Source organism: Mercenaria mercenaria, chromosome 13 (assembly GCF_021730395.1).
Source record: "Mercenaria mercenaria strain notata chromosome 13, MADL_Memer_1, whole genome shotgun sequence".
In the NCBI taxonomy this organism is placed as follows: Eukaryota; Metazoa; Mollusca; class Bivalvia; order Venerida; family Veneridae; genus Mercenaria; species Mercenaria mercenaria.
Genome location: NC_069373.1, coordinates 23,413,654 through 23,438,285, shown reverse-complemented (window position 1 = coordinate 23,438,285; position 24,632 = coordinate 23,413,654). Strand labels below are relative to the sequence as shown.

General features: G+C 37.2%; 1 protein-coding gene and 1 long non-coding RNA gene across 9 annotated transcripts in view; one reads left to right on the top strand and one right to left on the bottom strand.

Annotated features, from left to right (window-relative positions):
* LOC123529339 (bromodomain-containing protein DDB_G0280777-like) overlaps nt 1-24,632 on the bottom strand; it is a 272,760-nt gene that overhangs the window by 225,744 nt on the left and 22,384 nt on the right. The window lies entirely within an intron of this gene.
* Nucleotides 7,626-24,490, top strand: LOC123529340 (uncharacterized). The gene is made up of 2 exons (XR_006682114.2): nt 7,626-8,381; nt 21,704-24,490. It is a non-coding gene; the product is annotated as an uncharacterized LOC123529340 (long non-coding RNA).

Here is a 24,632-nt window from a genome sequence, read left to right as displayed (position 1 = left end):
ATGTTGACTAGATGAACTATATATTTTTGTCACCATTTGTTTTCCAAAAACAGTCAAATATTGTTTTATTGCCTGAGAAAGAGCTTTTAAACCGTTGATACTGGTTTGTCTTATTGTGACATTGGAAGTATTTAAAGAAGCATGCTTGAGAGCATTGTTTCTCGTCCTTATATACACCTGAGAATGTCTAGGTGTAAGTAACGAAAGTACACGAACCAGTTGTGTTTCAATTGAAAAATGCTGAGACATTACAGTGGTGTGACATTTCGAGATCAGAACTGCAAAATCGCTTATTTAATACTTTGGCTATTTGTGAGAGCATTGATCTTTTAATAATAAGCTGTAAGAGCTAAATCTTGTTTTACCAAAGTTCTTTCCTAAAATAACTAAATTTATGTGAAATCGAAGCGAGAGAGGAATGTTTGTCAAATAAGAATAATTTACCTTTGATCTTATTTTGAAAAGTGGTTAAAATGTGTGTCAACGTTTTTAAGCTTGTTGCGACAGCATTGACTTTTAAAACAAAGCTGTGAGAGCATATCTTTTGATTATTCAAGTGTTGTCTCGATACAACTAAATTCATGTGGAATCCAATTGGGAAAGGACTATATGTCAAATAAGAATCATTTTGCTTTATCTTCTTGGCAAAATTAACAGTAGAAAGTGGTTAAACTGTCAGCTAAAGATTTGTGCTTGATGTGACAGCATTGGTCTAAAGTAACTGGCTGTGAGAGCATGTTTTTGACTTATCCACATTTTCTTGAAAATATCACTATCCACGTGCAGTCAACTTTACAAAGTATTGCGTTGGTAGGGAAAAACGTAATCTGCATTAACTGCGGCATTGCATTCAACGAGAGGAACGAGAAAATCGCGATTTTAAATAGCGCTTTCTGTGAGAGTTTTTGGACTTTTAGAATGGACATTTTCGAGTTCGGCGATCTCTCAAGTAGTACGCCATTTTTTTAGCGAAAATCCTACCAAAATGATCTTAGATATCAAAGAGAACGCAGCGGTGACAACTAGTTTTGTCATTTATCAAGGAACAGTCGCCTGGGTTTGGTTTTCATACCATTTGAAAATACGCTTGCTGTGGAAACATTGAGATTTGTCCAGGTTACCAGCAAAACTAAAGCAGACACGGACATATATTACGCATTAATATAAGGACTTGCAGGCAGCTAGGTGTCGTTTTACAAAAATATATCTTTAAAAACTTTACCTTCAAAAACACCGTTTTGTTTAAGAATTCTGCTTGGGGTGATACCCCAGTTGAAATGTCACAAGTCACGTGATTGAGCACCATGTTACAACCTATTTTATGACCCAGATAACCAATCTCTGACACTGTAAAACATGTTTCATCCAAAAAGGTAAAATGCCATAACCTGGTTTTGGTAAATTGTCAGTGGTCACTAAAGGACCAACATTGTTAGCTTACTGACCTAGTTTTTTAATCCCAGACCACCCAGTCTTGAACATACATCCCAACTTTTTCTGAATGCCAAGTGGGAGATTTTGCTTTTCAAAGTGGGAGATTGATGTGTTCAAGTGGGAGATTTAATACTGCGATATTTACGTTCATGGGATTACTTTTAAAGGAATTGCTTTGATACATACACGTCATAGGTACTAAAGACAATGTGAAGTGTAAAACATCTCTTTAGCACTCCTAAAAAAAAAAAAAAAATTACATGCAATGCAGCAGCTAATGATAATAGCATCTTATTTGCACTTATAATATCACTAGTCATTACTCTTCACATGTTCATTTTAAGTTAATTTATTACGCAAAGTCCTGATATGTTGTAAGTTATACAAGCCTTCTCTGCTAACTTTAATAATTGTGGCACTTTTAACACTATGTCTTAATTCAAAACTCGACTGAGAATTAAACCTGCACTTATAATATATTTCTTTTGTGGGGAACAAGACTCCCCAGGTGAATTTTTACATTACTGATCAAAAGCCGGATATCCAAAATTGAATGTCTTGATACCAATACACTTTCATAAACATTGCCGAATCTCCAGTTTAAAGGATGTATTTGACAAATTGTGATGATGCAAAGACTTTGACAGTATCTAATATTTAAATTTACCATGACATTACCTCTTATTAAAATGATTTAAGACAAATGTTTATCAAAAATCAGCGAGCAGACAATCTACTTTCGATTTCAAAAACTTATAGAAACAGGTAAAGCAAATATATTCTTCTCTTATCAAAATTTGATTGTGATTGATTTTTATTCATTAAAATTAAATATCTGTTGCCTGGATTTCAATTTCAGTTGTGTACAACACGGATGTTTAAGTAAGTCGTAAAGCCTCACAAGCAACTTTCACATGCAAAGTAGGTGGCACTTATAACCCACCAACATTAAAACGCCCCTACTGGACGTACGCACATATTGAGTGTACTATATTCTGAATAGGGGCAATATAATGTTGGCTGTTAGGGATAGGTTTAACATAGGTATAACAGTGTACATTCAATGTGTGCTTACACTCAATGCGGGAGATTTAATGCTGACCCAGCACTACCGCACTATTTCATAAATTTGGATATACAGCAAAAAATATGTTACTTTTGCAGTGCATTAAATAAATCAACATTTGAAGGTTTTTTCACATGTCAGGATATAATCAGCCATCAGGAAAAATGATTTACTACCACATTATAAACCAAGTGCAGATCACTGAGACCCGACATTAATTATTATAATTATGCGTAATCAAATCACCGGTTAAAGTGTTACCCACTTATCATTTTAATTGGCAAGACACATTAATCAACACCTGGCTTTGTTATATATCATGTAATAAACAACAATCAACAGGGGTAGACACGTATGAAAATATCCGAAAACTGTTGTTTACAGCACTCTCGTTATCAGCGTTAAGGAGTGGACAATTTCGTTGCTTTCTTTTTAAATCAGGAGATTTGGACTTCTTATCGGGGTGATCGGGTTTTACATCCAGAATCATGAGAAACCCGACGAGATCGGGAGAGTTGGGATGTCTGCTTGAATATGAACTAGAGTTCATAACTTTAGACAAATTTTCTGACACAGATTTTAAAAAATGTGTTTCAAAGTGTTTATAAAATATTTCTATGATATGACCTGGAATTCTCAGACCTCCAGATGTCCTAGTTTCAATCCAGACCTACATTTCATATAAAATAAACATTTTGCCCAGATTTCATTTAAATTAGTTAACAAGTATAGCATCTGGAGTGTTGATATGTTCCTATGATTTGACCTAATGATCCAGTTTTCAGTTTCAGACCTTAACTAGATCTAATTTAAGATCTATGACCAAGTTTCAGACATGGCCTAAGTTTTATAAAGACAAACATTCTTACCAAGTTTTATTTCAGTCAGGTAGACAATGCAGCCTCTTGAGCTTTAACAAAGTTTTTCTACATTTCGACGAAGTGACCTACATTCTGAACGCATATTGCTCAGTTTGACGCCTGGCCTAAGGCCAAAAGTAAAATTAGGTTTGTTTGCTGTCTCCCGACCCACCCTTGAAAAACAATGCGCTCTGAATTTTTTTATTGGCCCACTGAGCAGAATATTTTTGGGGCAGTGCGTAAGCTCCGCCTCCAATGGAATTAAGACGGGAAAATGAAAGCCAGACACTTCTTAGTGCAAAACGGCAAAGCGCATCCACTTTCTACATCCTCTCATAAATAAGATCACCTACAACAAAGCGCATGAATATGACCTATATTACGGCTATTTTTACACTCTGACGTCATGAAGGAAAATTACTGAACTTATTACTGAAACCCCACTTGTTTTTAATCAGAATTGTCTAAAATATATCAAAGAGCTATAAAAATAAATGTATTTTATACTTCTTTGAATATATATATATGTAATTATATTTATACATATTTATCCTACCTTCATGCAAATTAAAGGCAAAAATCAAGGGGTCAAATAATTTTGCTTTTTCAGGTCAGTGACTTGTAAAGCTTGGCGGACTACTTTTTTTAATGTTTTCTTAAAACGACGCCATCTTGTTCTTGAGAATAACTGCAAAAAAAGATTATTATTATAAACTGGGCTTTTATTAGGCTCGTGAGACCATGGTACAAATATATAGCCATGTATAGTGTATGCATACTGTATTTGCAATTACTACATAAAAGTTTTTATAACGGAAACGCTTGAGGAAACGGAAAGTGACTCATGTTAGCATTTGTTCAGGATTTTAGCTTTCTGCAATTCAGTCTAGGAAGATGTTGCAACTGGAATGGAGTGTTATTGAATAAAATCATCGAGGATACGGGTTGCCTATTTGTTCTGTCAAGTGGCGTTATGGCGTGTGTATAAGTCACGTCATTCGTTTGCTTGGTGAGGATGGATAGTCTGGTAATGCAACTGAACTTCGGGCAAAATTTTACTTGGCAGCAAATCAAAATCATTTAATAATGTTAAGCAGAACAGAGAGGTCGGGCACAAAGCTAAACAACGTTAGTGTTTGTTTTTCAGCTCTTATTTTATAATATATTTGATTTAAAAGGCTCTATTCAGCTGTTCAGCTATTTGTGTATTCTACTATCCATTCTACTTTTAAACTTCTTGTACAGGTGCACAGCTGCACATAATACTCGTAAAGAGGGGTGATGTAGTATAAATAGATAGATAGATAACGGTTTGACGTATTAATTTTCAGATTTCTTTGCAAGGTAGTCGAAGGTCTTTGATGATCATCATGAGCATTACATTTCATTTCATCGTCAAAGCCAGTTGTTCTTTGAAAGTCAACAGGTGTACGACTCCAAAGTAATCGCATTCGTTTTATTACAAAACACACATTTTTTACAAATTAATTGGTATCCCATCAATTGGACCACATTCTATTAGTGTACACTGAAAAACAAAATGTTTGTGCAATAAATACAACTCCAATTAACTGTTTTTCCCGTCGATTTGCCATTTTTATACGCCCGTTTGAAAAATGGGACGTATTATGGGAACGCCCCTGGCGGGCAGATGGGCGGGCGGGTGGCGTCCACAGACCTTGTCCAGAGCATATCTTCTACATGCATGGAGGGATTTTGATGAAACTTGGCACAGTTGTTCACCATCATGAGACGGAGTGTCATGCGCAAGAACCAGGTCCCTAGGTCTAAGGTCAAGGTCACACTTAGAGGTCAAAGGTCAAATTCAAGAATGACTTTGTCCGGAGCATATCTTCTTCACGCATGGAGGGATTCTGATGAAACTTGGCACAATTGTTCATCATCATGAGACAGAGTGTCATGCGCAAAAACCAGGTCCCTAGGTCTAAGGTCAAGGTCATACTTAGAGGCCAAAGGATACAAGAGTGAAAAATTCAAGAATGACTTTGTCCGGAGCATATCTTCTTCATGCATGGAAGGATTTTGATGTAGCTTGGCACAGTTGTTCACCATAATGAGAGGGAGTGTCATGCGCAAGAACCAGGTCCCTAGGTCTAAGGTCAAGGTCACACTTAGAGGTCAAAGGATACAAGAATGAAAACTTTGTCCGAAGCATATCTTCTTCATGCATGAAAGGACTTTGATGTAGCTTGGCACAATTGTTCACCATCATGAGACGGAGTGTCTTGCGCAAGAACCAGGTCCCTAGGGATAAGGTCAAGGTCACACTTAGAGGTCAAGGATACAAGAATGAAAACTTTGTCCAGAGCATTTCTTCTTCATGCATTGAGGGATTTTGATACAACTTGGCACAAATGTTCTGAAGCATGAGACAGAGTGTCATGCGCAAGAACCAGGTCCCTAGGTCTAAGGTCAAGGTCACACTTTGAGGCCAAAGGTCAGATACAAGAATGACTTTGTCCGGAGCATTTCTACCTTATACATGGAGGGATTTTGATGTAACTTGGCACAGTTGTACACCATCATGAGACGGAGTGTCATGCACTGGTCCCTTCTTTTGAATTACTTCCCTTTGCTGTTACTATAAATAGCTTATATTGTAACTTTTTCATTACAAGTCATACAGAAAAATCGAGACCACTTTTCTGTAGTACAACATGCATGTTACATCCAATTCTGAGGTGTATTTTGAGCTATCTCTACCTGGTAAGGATTTTTGTGTGGACTTGTAATTTTTTTTTTTATGCCCCCGAAGGGAGGCATATAGTTTTTGAACAGTCTGTCAGTCTGTCAGTCTGTCCGCAATTTTCGTGTCCGGTCCATATCTTTGTCATTGATGGATGGATTTTCAAGTAACTTGGCATGAATGTGTACCACAGTAAGACGAGGTGTCGCGTGCAAGACCCAGGTCCGTAGCTCAAAGGTCAAGGTCACACTTAGACGTTAAAGGTCATTTTTCATGATAGTGCATTCGTGTCCGGTCCATATCTTTGTCATCCATGGATGGATTTTCAAATAACTTGGCATGAATGTGTACCACAGTAAGAGGACGTGTCGCGCGCAAGACCCAGGTCCGTAACTCAAAGGTCAAGGTCACACTTAGACGTTAAAGGTCATTTTTCATGATAGTGCATTCGTGTCCGGTCCATATCTTTGTCATCCATGGATGGATTTTCAAATAACTTGGCATGAATGTGTACTACAGTAAGACGACATGTCGCACACAAGACCCAGGTCCGTAGCTCAAAGGTCAAGGTCACACTTAGACGTTAAAGGTCATATTTCATGATAGTGCATTGATGGGCGTGTCCGGTCCATATCTTTGTCATTCATGCATGGATTTTAAAATTATTGGGCATGAATGTGTACCACAGTAAGACGACGTGTCGCGCGCAAGACCCAGGTCCGTAGGTCAAAGGTCCTAAACTCTAACATCGGCCATAACTATTCATTCAAAGTGCCATCGGGGGCATGTGTCATCCTATGGAGACAACTCTTGTTTTTTTGTTTTTTTCTCTTTTAAGATTAACTTCCCTTAGTTGTTACTATAAATAACTTACATTGTAACTTTTTTATAATTGACCGTAGGGAAAAACCAAGACCACTTTTCTGTGGTACAACATTGATGTTACTTTCAAATTTTGGGTGTATTTTAAGGTATCTCTACCTGGAAAGGATTTTTTTTGTGGACTTAGAAAAATAAAAGAATTACAATAATTTCTAAAAAAAAACAACATTGTAAACAACTAGAAAATTAAAATTCCATTTGCAAATACAGGTGCTAGTGTAAAGAGATTTGCTGTGACGGGCGTATATTGTGACATTCTGGCACCCTTGTTGGAATTGACAATAACTGAGGTATTCTGTAAACCACGTGATCGATTTTTGGTTTCCCAACCATTTCCATGTCGAATTAAATCTTAATTAAGAAAGAAATCAACAGTTAAGTGTTTGTAGCCCAACTTTTTCCTTATCGAATAGGAGAGATCGCCCTGACGTCACGCATCAACACCTGTTTATCTGGTGGTGGGCAAAACAAATAATTTTACATTGTTTGTGTATGGGATCAGAATTCTTAATTCTTAGTAACTTTTTCGTTCATTTATGCATTTTAAAAAATCAAAAAGATTCGAAATGCTTACGATATTCATGTTTTGTTTTTCAAATATCTTTTGAAAATGAATAACCGTTTTAAATGACATACTATTTAAATAGCGCCGTAGATGCCCTCAACTTTTAGGAAAAACACTGTAAGATAAGCGTTCATAATTAATCTGTTTTATTTCGAAATAATAATTAAAAGTTATCAATAAATCCTTATTTTATATCCTTTCCATTGATCAAAAAATTATTGATATCATTTGTGTTTTAAGAAAATATAAGCCGTTAGAAAAACATAATTATTAACCAAAAACATGGACGCTCGGCGTCTGCCCATCCGATCTTTTCTTATCAGTTCTATAAATAGAATATACAACGGATTTGTGCACAAACACTATCTCCCCTATTAAATCTTAATTAATAAATAAATCAACATTTTCCATGAACACTTTTTAAACTGTGTATTTGGTGATGTTGATGCAGTCCATTTTTAACTTAGCCTATTCTATTTTAATCAAGGATTTTCCAAAAACGGCACTGTGGCAGAGAAACTTCCCAAAATGCAAGATAACATTTCCCAAAATCACACCAACAAATGGTTTAATTTTGTTTACATTTTAGTTTTACTGGGGAAGCGGTTGTCGGGTATTGATTTTTTGTCTTACTATAGCGCAAAGTACTGCGTGTTGCGCATTACGAGTCTAATTCGTTATGTTCCATGTCCCGGATTTTAGATTTTAGTCCGTGCTTCAGGGGAGATAAATTTAATTCATCTTTCTCTGTTTACTTCCGGTTGATTATTGTCCCAACAAAATGTCATATGACGGGAAATATTACTGCAAATCAATCAAATGCATGGCAGTATCAAAAGAAATCAGAGGTCATGGTTTGACTGTGGGGTAAATAAGCGTAAATTCAAGGGTACCGGTAATAATAACACCGAAGACATGGCCTGTGATTAGATTTGTGAAACTTGGAAGTCTGAAAAATAAAGTGGTGTAGTCTAGTCTTTAACAGTAAAAATTAAATTTGAGTTTAAAATATTTATTACTGTTTAAATTTTTACACTAACACCATCTTTCCATAAATAGCATTTTTTCCCAATCTGGTTATCGCACAGAAATTTCCCAATTTAAAAGGCCTAGGCCTCTTCCCAATTTGCTGGTGAAAAGCCCTGGAAAATAATGCAATTTTCAGCATAAAATAGTTATGTGGGTTTATTATCAAAATTCTTTCAACGAAACATTTGAATAATATTACAATTATATGTAGACATTACTTTTTTGCAATATTCTAACAATGAACTAGCATTTTATGTGCTGATCTTAAACAGTTGATTTTGAAAGAGGACAATTCCATAACTAAAAGACCACCGTCAGTATATAAAAGACCTTATTTAGTTATGGTATCCAGAATTATATGCAAGGCAGACTCGGATCAAATTGGTTGTAAAGTTTGAATGTAATAAAAAATTATTTTTGAGCCTCATTTTAGCTCACCTGAGCACAAAGTGCTCAAAGATGAGCTTTTGTGATCGCCCTGTGTCCGTCGTCCGTTGTCATTGTCAACAATTTGACAGTTACAGGGTTCATTCAGCCAGACTGACAAAAAATTCAAGGGGTTTTCAAGGAGTTTTCAAGGACTTTTACTACGTTTTCAAGGATAAGCAAAAAATTGAACAAGCACTTATTACACACGAAATGACTGGGTTACAATTGCTGAACACTTCATACATCCAAAATTACTATCACGTGATATAAGTTTTTCTATAAATTTCCAATTTGCAATTGATCAACACTTTATCACACACAAAATAACTGGCAAACAATTGATCAACACTTCTTACATCAACAGCGACTTATCATGTCATATAAGCTCAATTTTTGGTGCCTCTGGCTGCTGGGGGCGAAGGTGGAATAGTAAACACATCAAGAGTGGCCGTGGGTGACTCTCGATCAGGTACATTTTTCTTGTGCTTCTCAGACTTGACGTGCGATTTCAGTTCCGATTCACCCATTGAACTAATGTCAATAACTTTGTTACAATATTTGCACATGGCTTTCTGTTTGTTTTCGAGCTCGAGCAGCCATGGATAGGATACAAGCCACTTTTTGTTGAAAATACACGACACTTTCTTCGATACCGGTAACGGAAATGGTGTCCGTAATTTTTACATGTCGTGATTTTCCTAGTCCCGGTCTGTTTAAAACCCGTATCGTACAGTACACATAGGTTATGTAGACATAAAACATGGCGATGCGTACATATAACAAAGCCTCTTTTACGATCCTTTTTTATTAAGCTGACCAAAATTTCTGAAGAAGGAAATTCAAGGACTTTTATCATAAAATCAAGCACTTTTCAAGCAGTTTTCAAGGCAAGAAACGAATTCAAGGAGTTTTAAGGAGGTTTTTGCAAATTCAAGCACTTTTCATCTAGCAGCTTGAAATTCAACAAGTTTTCAAGTCTGTGCGAACCCTGAGTTAACACTCTACTGGCTAGCGACCACCAAATCCGGACAACCACCAATCCGGACAGTCCCGTAAACGCTTTATTTTGGTCTTTAACCTTGCTTATCTGTTTACGATCAAAAGGGCGCTTGATTTTCAACAACACAGCGAAGATACATCAGTTAATTTTAAGTATTTTACAAGAAATGCTACATTTCATGTCGTCTGAACTCACAAAGTATGTTTACATGTCGGGGGAAAGACGGAAGTGGCGCGATGCGCATGAGCAGTATTTCCGTAGGGTCCTGCCATTAAACCTAAAGGCCCAATGCAAATCTGAGGTAAGCAGACCAGACGTTTAGTAAAAACACTTTAACCGGGAAATACAGATTTGACAATTTAGTGCATGATGATTTTAATACACTCTAAAACACATTTTCATATCAAAATATCCACATTGAACAGTGAAATATTAAAAGATTTATTCGGGAGAGATACGATCAAATCATCGATTCAAGAGAGGTAATTCGTACAATTCTATGACTTACTGTACGACTACTTTCCCTTGGTTGAAAATAAAAGTTTAATTCAATGTTAAATGTTAAACTCTATAAAGTGACGCCTCACTGTCCAGAAACATGGTACTGTTAGACCTTAAAACAACGTGATTCGGTGGCACTTTGTACGGGCTTCAAAAAAGTACTTGACCTAATTCTAGAAGTAAACAAGTTAGCTCTTTAGTTGGGAGGAGAACCTAGCTTTGTTCACATGAAATTTCAACCACTAGATATAACTTTCCCGAGTTATCGTGAAAAATATTCCAAAAGTGTCCAGCTGTAGGCCTTAGCCAGTAGAGGTCACAATTTTGAGCCAATCTCAATGAAACTTGGTCAGAATGTTACCCTCAATAAAAATGTTGACTGTTCGAGATTGGGTCATCTTGGGTCAAAAACTAGGTCACCAGGTCAAATCAAAGGAAAAGCTTGTAAACACTCTAGAGATCACTATTTTTGCCCGATCTTAATGAAACTTGTTCAGAATATTAACCTCAAAAACACCTTAGACAAGTTCGATATTGGGTCATATGGGGTTAAAAACTAAGTCACCAGGTCAGATCAAAGGAAAAGCTTGTTAACACTCTAGAGGTCAAATTTTTGGCCCAATCTTAATGAAACTTGGTCAGAATGGAACCCTCAATAAAATCTTAGACTAATGTGACATTGGGTCATCTGGGGTCAAAAACTAGCTCACCAGTTCAAATTAAAGGAAAAGCTTGTTTACACTCCAGAGGTCACAATTTGGGCCCAATCTTAATGAAACTTGGCCAGAATGTTACCCTCAATAAAGTCTTGGATGGCTTTGATATTGGGTCATCTTGGGTTAAAAACTAGGTCACCAGGTCAAATTAAAGGAAAAGCTTGTTAACACTGTAGAGGCCACATTTATGGCTGTATCTTCATGAAACTTGATCAGAATGTTTATCTTGATGATCTCAAGGTCCAATTTGAATCTGGGTCATGTAGGATAAAAAACTAGGTCACCAGGTCAAATCAAAAGGAAAAGCTAGTTTACACTGTAGAGGCCAAATTTATCTTAATGAAATTTGATAAGAATATTAATCTTGATCTATAGGTCAAGTTCAAATCTGGGTCAGGTGGGGTGAAAAACTAGGTCACTAGGTCAAATCAAAGGAAAAGCTTGTTAACACTCTAGAGGCCACATTTTTAACTGTATCTTCATGAAACCTGGCCAGAATGTTAATCTTGAGGATCTTTAGGTCAAGTTCGAACCTGGGTCATGTCCGGTCAAAAACTGGGTCACCAGGTCAAATCAAAGGAAAAGCTAGTTTACACTTTAGAGGCCACATTTATGACCATATCTTAGTGAAAATTGGTCTTTAGGTCAATAGGTCAGGTGAGCGATACAGGGCCTTCATGGCCCTCTTGTTTATATTTTCTCTTACTCACTTAATAAGTTTAAATTTATATGACAGTAACCTAATATTCTCTATTTATTACATGCTTGACGTTGCAGGAGTGTAATACAGCCATTAAATCAAAACGGTACTACACTAGTGTAATAAAGCTTTGACATCGACGTCATTTAGAGTATTAGACGTCGGTCAAATTGACTTGTTTATATAGCAGAAGAAAGTCAAATTTTTGGTGTTTCGACAAGAAAGGCTAACATGTGACTATCCACATTGAATTTATTAAACTCGTTGAATAAAATTTTATTATTTTATTCAACTTGTTTAATAAATTCAATATGAAAAAAACACAATAAATTCAATATGAAAAAACACTCATGTATATAATATATATTTGAAACCATGTACATTTCAACCAGTTACTAACCCCTGCCAGGCCCTGCAAATTTCTATAAAAATGTTTTAAATGAAGTCCATTCTTGAATTCAACACATGGGTAATAAAGTTCTGCTTATGCCGGTGCTAGGTATGGGGGTTGGTGTTTAACATTTTATCATGCAATCTATTTTATATTTGGCACGAATGTCATCCTCAGTCAGACTAAACCACAGGTTCATACCTCAATATTTGACTTTCATCTAAGAATGTTACAAAAAACAGCTCAAATGCACCGCCCAATCCATAGGACACAGGTGCACCCACCCCCCTCCTGCCACTGTAACATGGTTTTATGACTCAGGTTAACTAATTTTTAAGATGTTTGCAACACAAACTTTTAAGAACCTTATGTGTATTTTTCACTTAGTTAGCCATAACTCTGGCCTAACTGATGAAAAATCCTAAACAGAACACTTCACAGGCTATAAAACACTCCTCTAATGTTTTATGATTCTAGGTCAAGCACATTTTAACATACATGTTTCACAAACTTTTTTACTTTTTTTGAGTAAGTCTGGACAAGAAGTCTGGTCTTCTGTAATGAAAAAACTTAAAAAACAAAATAAGTCAGGGGCCATAACTCCTACATGACTGAATGAATCCTGATGCAAAACCCCATGTGCACAACTGCACATGCTGACCAACATTCCTGTAAACTTTGGTGACTAGGTCAAATACTTTTGGAGCTACGTGCGACACAACATTAAAATGACCAATTTTTTACTAAGTCAGGGGCCATAACTCCTACATGACTGAATGAATCCGGACGCGAAACCCCAGGTGCACAACTACACATGCTGACCAACATTCCTGTAAAGTTTTGTGACTCTACGTCAAATACTTTTGGAGCTAGGCGCGACACAACATTCTCGGAAGGAGGGACGGACAAGAGTAAATCTATATGCCCCCACCTTTCTGATGGACCTATATCCCTCACCTGAGTTTAGTTGCTTGCTTAAACAAATTTCTTTGCTTAAGCTTCACTAACAAAAACTAGATGAGTAGGTCATGGTAAAAATTATTCAAACTAGAAAATGCTTTTGTAAAAAAGCGCATGTCTCCCCCAATGCAAAGTCCTATAGGCAAGAAGTCAAAAGGGGTCAGGAGCGAAAGTCAAAGAGACACTGATGGTTGGCTGCAATAGGGATTATCTACTTGGCATGTCCAGTCATCCCGCTAAATTTCAACACTCTTGGCCTAGTGGTTCTCAAGTCACTGTCCGGGCTTCTGTGACCTTGACCTTTGATCAAGTGACCTCAAAATAAATAGGGGTCATCTACTCTGCATGTCCAATCATCCTATTAAGTTTCAACATTGTAGGTCAAGTGGTTCTCAAGTTATTTCCAAAAAATGATTTTACATGAACAGGCCACTGTGACCTTGACCTTTAATAGACTGACCCCAAAATCAACAGGGGTCAACTACTCTGCATGTTCAATCATCCTATGAAGTTTCAACATTCTGGGTCAAGTGGTTCTCAAGTTATTGATCGGAACTGGTTATCAATGTTCAGGCCCCTGTGACCTTGACCTTTAACGGAGTGACCCCAAAAACAACAGGGGTCATCTACTCTGCATGACCAATCATCCTATGAAGTTTCATCATTCTGGGTCAAGTGGTTCTCAAGTTACTGACCAGAAATGGTTTTCAATGTTCAGGCCCCTGTGACCTTGACCTTTCACAGAGTGACCCCAAAATCGTAAGGGGTCATCTACTCTGCATGACCAAACATCCTATGAAGTTTCAACATTCTGGGTCAAGTGGTTCTCAAGTTACTGACTGGAAATGGTTTTCAATGGTCAGGCCCCTGTGACCTTGACCTTTAATGGAGTGACCCCAAAATCGTAAGGGGTCATCTACTTTGCATGTACAATCATCCTATGAAGTTTCAACATTCTGGGTCAAGTGGTTCTCTAGTTATTGATCGGAAATGGTTTTCAATGTTCAGGCCCCTGTGACCTTGACCTTTGACGGAGTGACCCCAAAATCAATAGGGGTCATCTACTCTTTATGACCAATCATCCTGTGAAGTTTCAACATTCCGGGTCGAGTGGTTCTCTAGCTATTGATCGGAAATGGTTTTCAATGTTCAGGCCACTGTGACCTTGACCTTTGACGGAGTGACCCCAAAAACAATAGGGGTCATCTACTCTTTATGACCAATCATCCTGTGAAGTTTCAACATTCTGGGTCAAGTGGTTCTCTAGTTATTGATCGGAAATGGTTCTCAATGTTCAGGCCCCTGTGACCTTGACCTTTGAAGGAGTGACCCCAAAAACAATAGGGGTCGTCTACTCCAGCAGCCCTACAACCCCATGAAGTTTGAAGGTTCTAGGTCAAATGGTTCTCCAGTTATTGCTCGGAAATGAAGTGTGACGTACGGACGGACGGACGGACGGACGGACGGACGGACAGGGCAAAAACAATATGTCTCCTGGGGGAGACATAATTAACTACTGAAATCTGTTTAGAACTTAAACTGGTTATAGCACACCTTTTAACAGTTAATGATACTGTCCAAATTGAAAGATGGATCAGTTCATTATAGAAATTTAGCAGGGCATGGGTTAAAGATGAGTATTGAGATCAGTATCAAAAGTTATAAACGTGGTCCAAATTTCTATGCTATACCTTCAAAAACAAGAAAGTAGGTCAGTAGGTCATGATTACGACAATTCAAGATTAATATTGAAATCTGTATCAAACATTATGCTTGTGGTCCAAATTTCTTTGCCAATGCTTCGAAAACAAATAAGTCTATGTAAAAACAAGGGACCACCCAGGTGTAGCCTATACTCTTGGTAGAGAACCACTAGAGCATAACACATACTATGCCTTATGGTTTAAGACAAGAATTTTTTGTAGCCTGACTATTCAAAGAATAGGTACCTAGAGCTATTGGACTCACTCATGCATCGGTGTCCGCGTCCAAATTTGGTTAAGTTTTTGTATGTAAGCTGGTATCTCAGTAACCACTTATAGGAATGGATTGAAACTTCACACTTATTCACTCTGATAAACTGACTTATATTGCACAGGTTCCATAACTCTATTTTGTTTTTTACAAAATTATGTCCCTTTTTCGACTTAGCTGTTTTTGTTAAGCTTTTGTATGTAAGCTGGTATCTCAGTAACCACTAATGCGAATGGATTTAAACTTCACACACTTGTTAACTGTCATGATCTGGCATGCAGTGCACAGGTTCCATAACTCTACTTTGCATTTTTACAAAGTTATGCCCCTTTTTCGACTTAGCTGTTTTTTGTTAAGTTTTTGTATGTAAGCTGGTATCTCAGTACCCACTAATGGGAATGGATTGAAACTTCACACACTTGTTCACTGTCATGATCTGACATGTGATGCACAGGTTACATAAATCTACTTTGCATTTTTACAAAATTATGCCCCTTATGCCCCTTTCTTGACTTAGCAGTTTTTGGTTAAGTTTTTATATGTAAGCTGGTATCTCAGTACCCACTAATGGGAATGGATTGAAACTTCACACAATTGTCCATTGTCATGAACTGATATACACTGTACAGTTCCATAACCCTGTTTTGCAAGTTTACAAAATTATGCCCCTTTTTCAACTTCTATATTCATTCAACTGACAAGGCTGTTGAATAGTCGAGCGTTGCTGTCCTCCGACAGCTCTTGTTTTTAAGGTTTTTCCCTGTACAAGTCTATTAAAAACATGTGCTCCCCAGGGGCAGGGCCATATTCGACCCCAGAGGGATAATTTGAACAATCTTGTTAGAGGACCACTAGATGATGCTACATGCCAAATAATAAAGCCCTAGGCCCTGTGGTTTTGGACAAAAAGATTTTCAAAGTTTTTCCCTATATATATATAAGTCTACATGCCTTCCAGCATGGCCTTGCCAAAAAGTAGGAGAAAAGTAGGAGGTCCCTACACAAAACAAGAGCTGTCACAGGAGATAGCGCGCACAACTATTTCGATGCTGGATAGTGAAACTGGGCACATCTGAGGAAGCTGGAGCTGTCACTGGAGTGTTTAATGACTCCAATATTGCACAATAGCTCAAGTCTGTGTCAAAAATATTAAGTAATAAGAAAGATAAAGACAAAGTGTATCAAAACACTAAATAAGTATAATTCTAAGCAAAAAGGGGGCATAATTCATAAAATATTGGTGCACGAATTATGCACCTTGTGTCATATGATTTGGGTGATGATGTGGAACAACTACTTCAGGTTTGAATCAAATCCATGTAGTAACTAGAGGCTTTTGAGAAAAGCGCATGTCTCCCACAACTGCCCAATCATCTAAATAGTAAGTCAGACTTTATATACCGTTTACTCACTACAAATATACCTCTGAAGAGTAAAAAGGCTGATTTTGGGTAATTCAAGGGCCATAATTCTGAAGTGCCTGGGGCAATTTGGCTAGTTAATGAACTTGGCCAAGGAGTTATGGTCAAAAACATTTGGTTCAAGTTTGGTAAAGATCAGATGAGAACTGTTCGACTTAGAGAGCAGACAAGAGTAAACTAGAAATGTGTCCATGGGACACAGATGCCCCCACTACATGACATTAAAATGGCAAATTTTTCCTAGGTCAGGGGCCATAACTCCTACAATACTGAATTAATCCGGACATGAAACACCATGTGCACAACTGCACATGCTGACCAACATTCCTGTAAACTTTGGTGACTCTAGGTCAAATACTTTTGGAGCTACGCGCAACACAACATTAAAATGACCAATCTTTAACTAAGTCAGGGGCCATAACTCCTACATGACTGAATGAATCAGGACGCGAAACCCCAGGTGCACAACTACACATGCTGACTCAACATTCCTGTAAACTTTGGTATCTCTAGGTCAAATACTTTTGGAGCTACGCCCGACACAACAATAAAATGACTAATTTTTAACTAAGTCAGGGGCCATAACTCCTACATAACTGAATGAATCCTGATGCAAAACCCCAGGTGCATAACTGCACATGCTGACCATCATTCCTGTAAACTTTGGTGACTCTAGGTCAAATACTTTTGGAGCTACGCGCGACGCAACATTAAAATGCCCTATTTTTTACTAAGTCATGGGCCATAACTCCTACATGTCTGGATGAATCTGGACGCAAAACCCCAGGTGCATAACTACACATGCTGACCAACATTCCTGTAAAGTTTTGTGACTCTACGTCAAATACTTTTGGAGCTAGGCGCCACACAACACTAAAATGACTAATCTTTACAAAGTCAGGGGCCATAACTCCTACATGACTGAATGAATCCGGATGCGAAACCCAGGTGCACAACTACACATGCTGACCAACATTCCTGTAAAGTTTTGTGACTCTACGTCAAATACTTTTGGAGTTAGGCGACACAACATTCCCGGAAGGACGGATGGACGAAGTTCCTACATATTGATACTTATGTGGCTACTCTTTTGTTCTCTCTAGTGTTCTTTTAGCCACGTAAGAGAAAAATAGCCACATAAAAGCCTTACGGAATGAATGACATCAAAGAAAAAGTACAGTTACCTATTGTTCCTATAGCCACCTAAGTATGCAAATGTGAGCTCGGACGAACAAACGGACGGACAAGGGCAAATCTATATGCCCCAGCCAATTTTCAGTAATTCAAGGGCCATAATTCCAAAGTGCCTGGGCCAATTTGGCTAGTTATCGAACTTGGCTGAGGACTTATGGTCAAACACATTTTGTTCAAGTTTGGTAAAGATCGGATGTGAAATGTTCAACGCGGACAAGATTTGTGACAGACACAGTGACACACAGACAGGAGTAAATCAATATGTTTCCACACCACTGTGCGGTGGGAGACATAATAACTAAGATATAGTGAAAATGCATCAAAACTAACCTTAAATTCTAAGTAAAAGGGGGCATAATTCATGAAAAATTGGTACCAGAGTTATGCACCTTGTGTCATTTGATGTGGGTGATAAAGTGGAACAATATTTTAAGTTTGAATCAAATTCATTTAGTAATAACTCAGATAGAGTAAAAGTGCATCAAAGGGAGATAATTCATGAAATATTGGTGCAAGAGTTATGGCTCTTGTGTCATATGATGTGAGTGATGATACTGAACAATTATTTAAAGTTTGAATCAAATCCATTTAATAATAACTGAGATAAGAGTACAAGTGCATCAAAACTTTAACCTGAAATTCTAAGTAAAAGTGGAGGATAATTCATTAAATATTGGTACTAGAGTTATGGACCTCATGTCATATGATGTGGGAGATGATCTGGAACAACTACTTCAGTTTGAATCAAATCCATTTAGTAATAATTGAGATAGAGTGAAAGTGCACCTAAAATTCTAACTAAAAAGGGGGGATAATTCATAAAATATTGACGTGAGAGTTATGGCCCTTGTGCCAGATTATGTGGGTGATGATGAGGAATAACTATTTTAAGTTTAAAGCAAATCCATCGAGTAATTACAGAGATAAGGAGACAAGAGAGTCATGATGACCCTATATCGCTCACCTGTTAAACTTGGCCTTTGAATCATCAAGATAAACATTCTGACCAAGTTTCATGAAGATAGTCATAAATGTGGCCTCTACAGTGTGAACAAGCTTTTCGTTTGATTTGAGTGGTGACCTAGTTTTTGACCCCACATGACCCAGTTTTGAACTTGGCATGAGAATCATCAAGAAAAACATTCTTACCAAGTTTCATGAAGATAGGGTCATAAATATGGCCCATAGAGTGTTAACAAGCTTTTCCTTTGATTTGACCGGGTGACCTAGTTTTTGACCCCACATGACCCAGTTTCAAACCTGGCCTAGGAATCATCAAGATAAACATTCTGACCAAGTTTCATGAAGATAGGGTCATAAATGTGGCCTCAAGAGTGTTAACAAGCTTTTCCTTTGATTTGACCGGGTGACCAAGTTTTTGACCCCATATGACCCAGTTTTTAATTTGGCCTAGAATCATCAACATAAACATTCTGACCAAGTTTCACGAAGATAGTCATAAATGTGGCCTCTACAGTGTGAACTAGAGCTATCACTAAAGGTGATGAATGTACCCCCAGCATGCACTGACACAGTACATTGCAATTTGACGCACACAAGATTGCATAATTATGTGGACTGTATGTATATAGACTGTATGTATACAGTATAGTAACAAAAAACAAAGTCCCATAACTATGCAGAATATTTATCTAAAAGAATGTAACATGCACCATGCACAACTAGGGTTGGTACCGATCACTTGTGTGAAGTTTTATTAAATTGTGTGCAAGGGTTTGGTAGATTAGGCACGCACAAGATGCATATGCAGACTGTATGTACATAGTAATTTAACAAGAAACAAAGTCCCATAACTCTGCAATTTTTGTCGCTGAAAGAACCTAACATGCCCCATGCACAACTACTGTTGTTACTGATCACTTGTGTGAAGTTTCATTAAATTGTGTCAAGGGGATGAGGAGAGATGGTGCGCACAAGATTGTGTCTATGTATATAGTATAGTAACAAAAAAACAAAGTCCCATAACTCTGCAAATTTTTTTTCTAAAAGAACCTAACATGCCCATGCACAACTACTGTTGTTACTGATCACTTGTGTGAAGTTTCATTAAATTGTGTCAAGGGGATGAGGAGAGATGGTGCGCACAAAATTGTGTCTATGTATATAGTATAGTAACAAAAAAACAAAGTCCCATAACTCTGCAAATTTTTTTTCTAAAAGAACCTAACATGCCCCATGCACAACTACTGTTGGTACTGATCACTTGTGTGAAGTTTCATTAAATTCTGTCAAGGGGATAAGGAGAGATGGTGCGCAAAAGATTGCGTCTACGGACAGACAGACAACCTGAAACCAGTATACCCCCCCCCCCCTTACAACTTTGTTGTCGGGGGGGGGGGGTACAACAAGCTTTTCGTTTCATTTGAGTGGTGACCTAGTTTTTGACCCAACATGACCCAATTTTGAACTTGGCATGAGAATCATCAAGAAAAACATTCTTACCCAATTTCCTGAAGATAGGGTCATAAATATGGCCCATAGAGTGTTAACAAGCTTTTCCTTTGATTTGACCGGGTGACCTAGTTTTTGACCCCACATGACCCAGTTTCAAACTTGGCCTAGAAATCATCAAGATAAACATTCTGACCAAGTTTCATGAAGATAGGGTCATAAACGTGGCCTCAAGAGTGTTAACAAGCTTTTCCTTTGATTTGACTGGGTGACCTAGTTTTTGCCCCCGTATGACCCAGTTTCTAATTTGGCATAGGAATCATCAACATAAACATTCTGACCAAGTGTCATGAAGATAGGGTCATAAATGTGGCATCTAGCCCTAGCCAGGGAGCCGCCTCCCCCAGAAGCTGTGAAATTCTAGTAATTTCAGAGCCACACAAATCATTTTTTGAGGTTCATGTAGGAGTGTATCTTTACAGAATATTTCATTTTAAAATGGTTCCAGAAACTGCCAGCAACACATCAAGAGTCCATCATCTGCAAATATATAACTAGAGCTGCTTTTGAGAAAAGTGCATGTCTCCCACAACTTCCTTATCATCTGAATAGTAGTATATGAGTCAACCATCCACCAATACCTCAACTGCCTTATCAGACTTTCAGTGCTTTGATTATCAAAAACAAGTTTTAAGGGCCATAATTCCGAAGTGCCTGGGCCGATTTGGCTAGTTATCGAACTTGAACGAGGACTTTTTGGCAAACACATTTTGTTCACGTTTGGTGAAGATCGGGTGAGAAATGTTCCACTTAGAGTGCGGACAAGATTTGTGACAGACAGATAGAGTGACACACAGACACACACACATACAGACTGGAGTAAATCAATATGTCTCCCACACCACTGTGTGGTGGGAGACATATCTAGTGAAAAAGCTGTTTATTTTTTTCCTTTTTATGTCAAGCAAAAAAGTAGAAGTAGGTTTTCATCAAAAAGTAAGAAAAAGTAGGAGGCATTTAAAAAAGTAGGAAAATAAAGGAAAAAGTAGGAACGCCGGGACGCGAAGATGTTGTTCAAAGGAATGTATGGACTGACGACAGACGTTTAGCGATCACAATAGCTCACCCTGAGCACTATAAATTGGGGAAAACATACAGAATTAGACAACCTTGCACGGGAAATATGGTTCTGGTGCATTGAACATGACATTTTTCTCAGTGCAATGTAGAAGCTGATGAACTCTCACGTGTAAAAAATAACGATACTGAATGGTCATTGAGACCGTGTGTTTGAATAGATTCTCATGAACTTTTCAGGATTAACACTGGATTTGTTTGATTCATGACTGAGTTGTAAGTTACCTAGATATGTTTCGAGACACCCAGACCCATATGCTATTGCTATAGATGCTTTCTCGTTAATATGGAACATGAAATTTTATTTTATTTTTCCGCCTTTCAGTTTGATTCCGAAAATTCTTCAAAAAATCACAGAGGACAAGGGGAGGGCAGTACTGATATGCCCCATCTGGGAAACTCCGAGTTGGTAGCCCTGAATCTCGGGCTTTTTCCTATATCCACAAAGCCCTCAAGCACAAAGACATACCAAAATCTGACAGAAACATCATCCTTTCTTCCTGGAGAGACTGCACTAAACGACAATACAATGGATATATTACCAAATGGATTCAATTCTGTGGCAGGACAATTGACCAACTTCAACCCCACATAAACCAAGTGTTAAAGTTTTTAAGTAAATCGTTTGATAATGGCATGGAATATTGGACATTGGGTGTCACTTGATCAGACTTGAGTATTTTTCTTGAAACATGTTGGAACATGACATTAATACATTATGAAGAACTTACTAGATTTATGAAAGGTCTTTCTTAAGCGACCAGCTTTTCCTAGATATCAAACTACCTGGGATGTAAATACAGTACTTACATATTTGAAGATATCACAACATGTTACATTGCTTCAATTGACATGTAAATTATGTATTTTAGTTTTATTGTTAACAGCCCAGAGAGGACAGAATTTGCATTTATTAGCTATGAATGATGTTACAGTGTATTCTGACAATAAGACTGCCATTGTACCAAATCATTTACTGAACACCAGGGCATCATGCAGAATTGATCACACTTCAAGCATTTAGAGAAAATAAAAACCTGTGTATTGTTCACATACTGAAAGAATATTAAGATCGCACAAAATGTCTGAGAACGGGAGACAAGGTACTGATAAGTACAGTAAAACCTCATAAACCAGTGTCGCAGGTATAGATTGTTCATTTGCACCACACAGTATGCGGGCAACTGCCACGTCAAAAGCAAAATTACATGGTGTCCCTCTTGAAACTATTATTAGAACAGCAGGGTGGACAAATGCAAGGACATTTGCTAAATATTATGATAAACCTATTGTTGGCAACTTGTCCTTTCAGGAGGGAATATTAAACTTTTGAATATTTAGAAGTAGATATAGGTATGTATACGAATCGTGACAGATTTACTTTCTATACCTGTAAGGTGAAGTTTAGTTGTAATTTCGTCGACCACAAACTCCCCTAGGGATCACATACCAACCCAGCCTTCCTTTACTGATCCTTCTCAGAGAACGATCCAATAGGAACAAGTCATACACCGATTCTCTAAAACATGATGAGCCTTGGTCGATGCTGCGTCATCTCTCTTATAATGTGACCCCTTGGGGAGTTTGTGGTCGACGAAATTACAACTTCACCTTAGGCCAAAAAAAAAAAGTATGTATGTTTCCTGTGACATGCCAGAAAAAAATAGGGTAGGTAGGTCGATTTATTTATTTATTTATTTTTTTTTTTTTTTAGGATAGAGCAGAATACGCATCTTCACAGTAGTAGAATTCCCTTATCTTTGCTTTTGCCTACTGTCTTATCAATACATGTATGTCTGTACTAGATGGTTATTAAATACATGCCGTCAGAATATTTCGACAGATGCACCTTTGGTTTTCTGTTAGTTCAAGCCTAGCTTAGAATCATAATTTTTTAAGGCAGGGGTGTAAATATTTTTTTCACACCACTCGCCCTGCAGGACTTATAGCCACTAAAATCTACTCACCCTTAGTGAACAGTCACTTGCCCTTATAATTGACATGTTTAATATTGTCACTTTTATGAAAGGAGTATTACACATGTACAATAAGTAAATTTCAAATGTAACACACAGTAGACAAATACTTTTCTCTTGTACACTACATTTCCTTTTTAAGGAGGCATATTTGTTCTTCTTAAATTTCCTTTTTACAGCAGACATTTTTATTTTTCTTTCCTCTATTTTTGTCAGCAGCACCAGCCAGTTGCTCTCCAAAATAACTGCAGCGATAGTAATATTAATTAAAGTCTATCCCCTACAGTATTTCCTAAAGTGTTACGACAGCAAAAAATATTTAGTTATTTTCATTTTCTCAAGACTTATTTCCCGAAAAATAATTATTTTGAAAAGTGTCCCAAAAATATGGACACAATAATCATCATCCACACACCTGTTGTGAAAGCGGAAAAAAAACCAAACAATTATCGGAAATTATTCTGTTTATTATGAAGCAAATATTTGTCAATTTTCTTATACAATGCATTTTTTATAAAATTTCAAATAATATTTATATTTATAGAATGCTGACATGTTTAGTATCAAACTGTTTGTCTTTTAAAGTTAGAGTTGATTTAATAATTAGTTTTTGTAAATTCTTATGTTTATTTCAGTCATTGGAAATTTTCATTTTCATTTACTACAGGGAATTACTTAAGTGTCAGATTATGTTAAGCTGACTCACAAAGTCTCAAAAAGATTGTTAAGCCAGGAAGCCAAACTGTCAACTTGTAAAAATGCTGTTATTTGTTTTGCCTGTTCTTCTGTTTAATCATTAAGCCTGCCAAATATTGTGTTGTAATAACTTAGTAATTACTTAAGCCATATGTGTAAAAATGTCACATGTCATTCACATAACCAATGAGAATCCTTCACATATTTTAGCATAATGTTTTCTGAATTTTAAATAGATATGCTGGCACTTTACTTTTAGATGTCAAAGTAGAAGGTGTTCCTTCATAAAGATTAACTTTACTATTTTTATTTGTGGTGTTCCACATGGACTTTAGCGTTTAAATTTGTGTTAGGTGTTCCAACACATTTCTGGTGAACCAGATAAATTTCTGTTGTGTTAAAATATTAGAACTTTATTAAATTAAAATAGATAAACTACACTGGACTTGATTTATTTTTAATGTAGTGCGAATCACCGCATAATATGTTTATAAGCTAGGTAATTGGCCTTGTTTTCATCATTAATTAACACCCTCTAAAGAGCTAAAAGAAGTGTGTCGGTATCATGGCATCTGAAGTGGA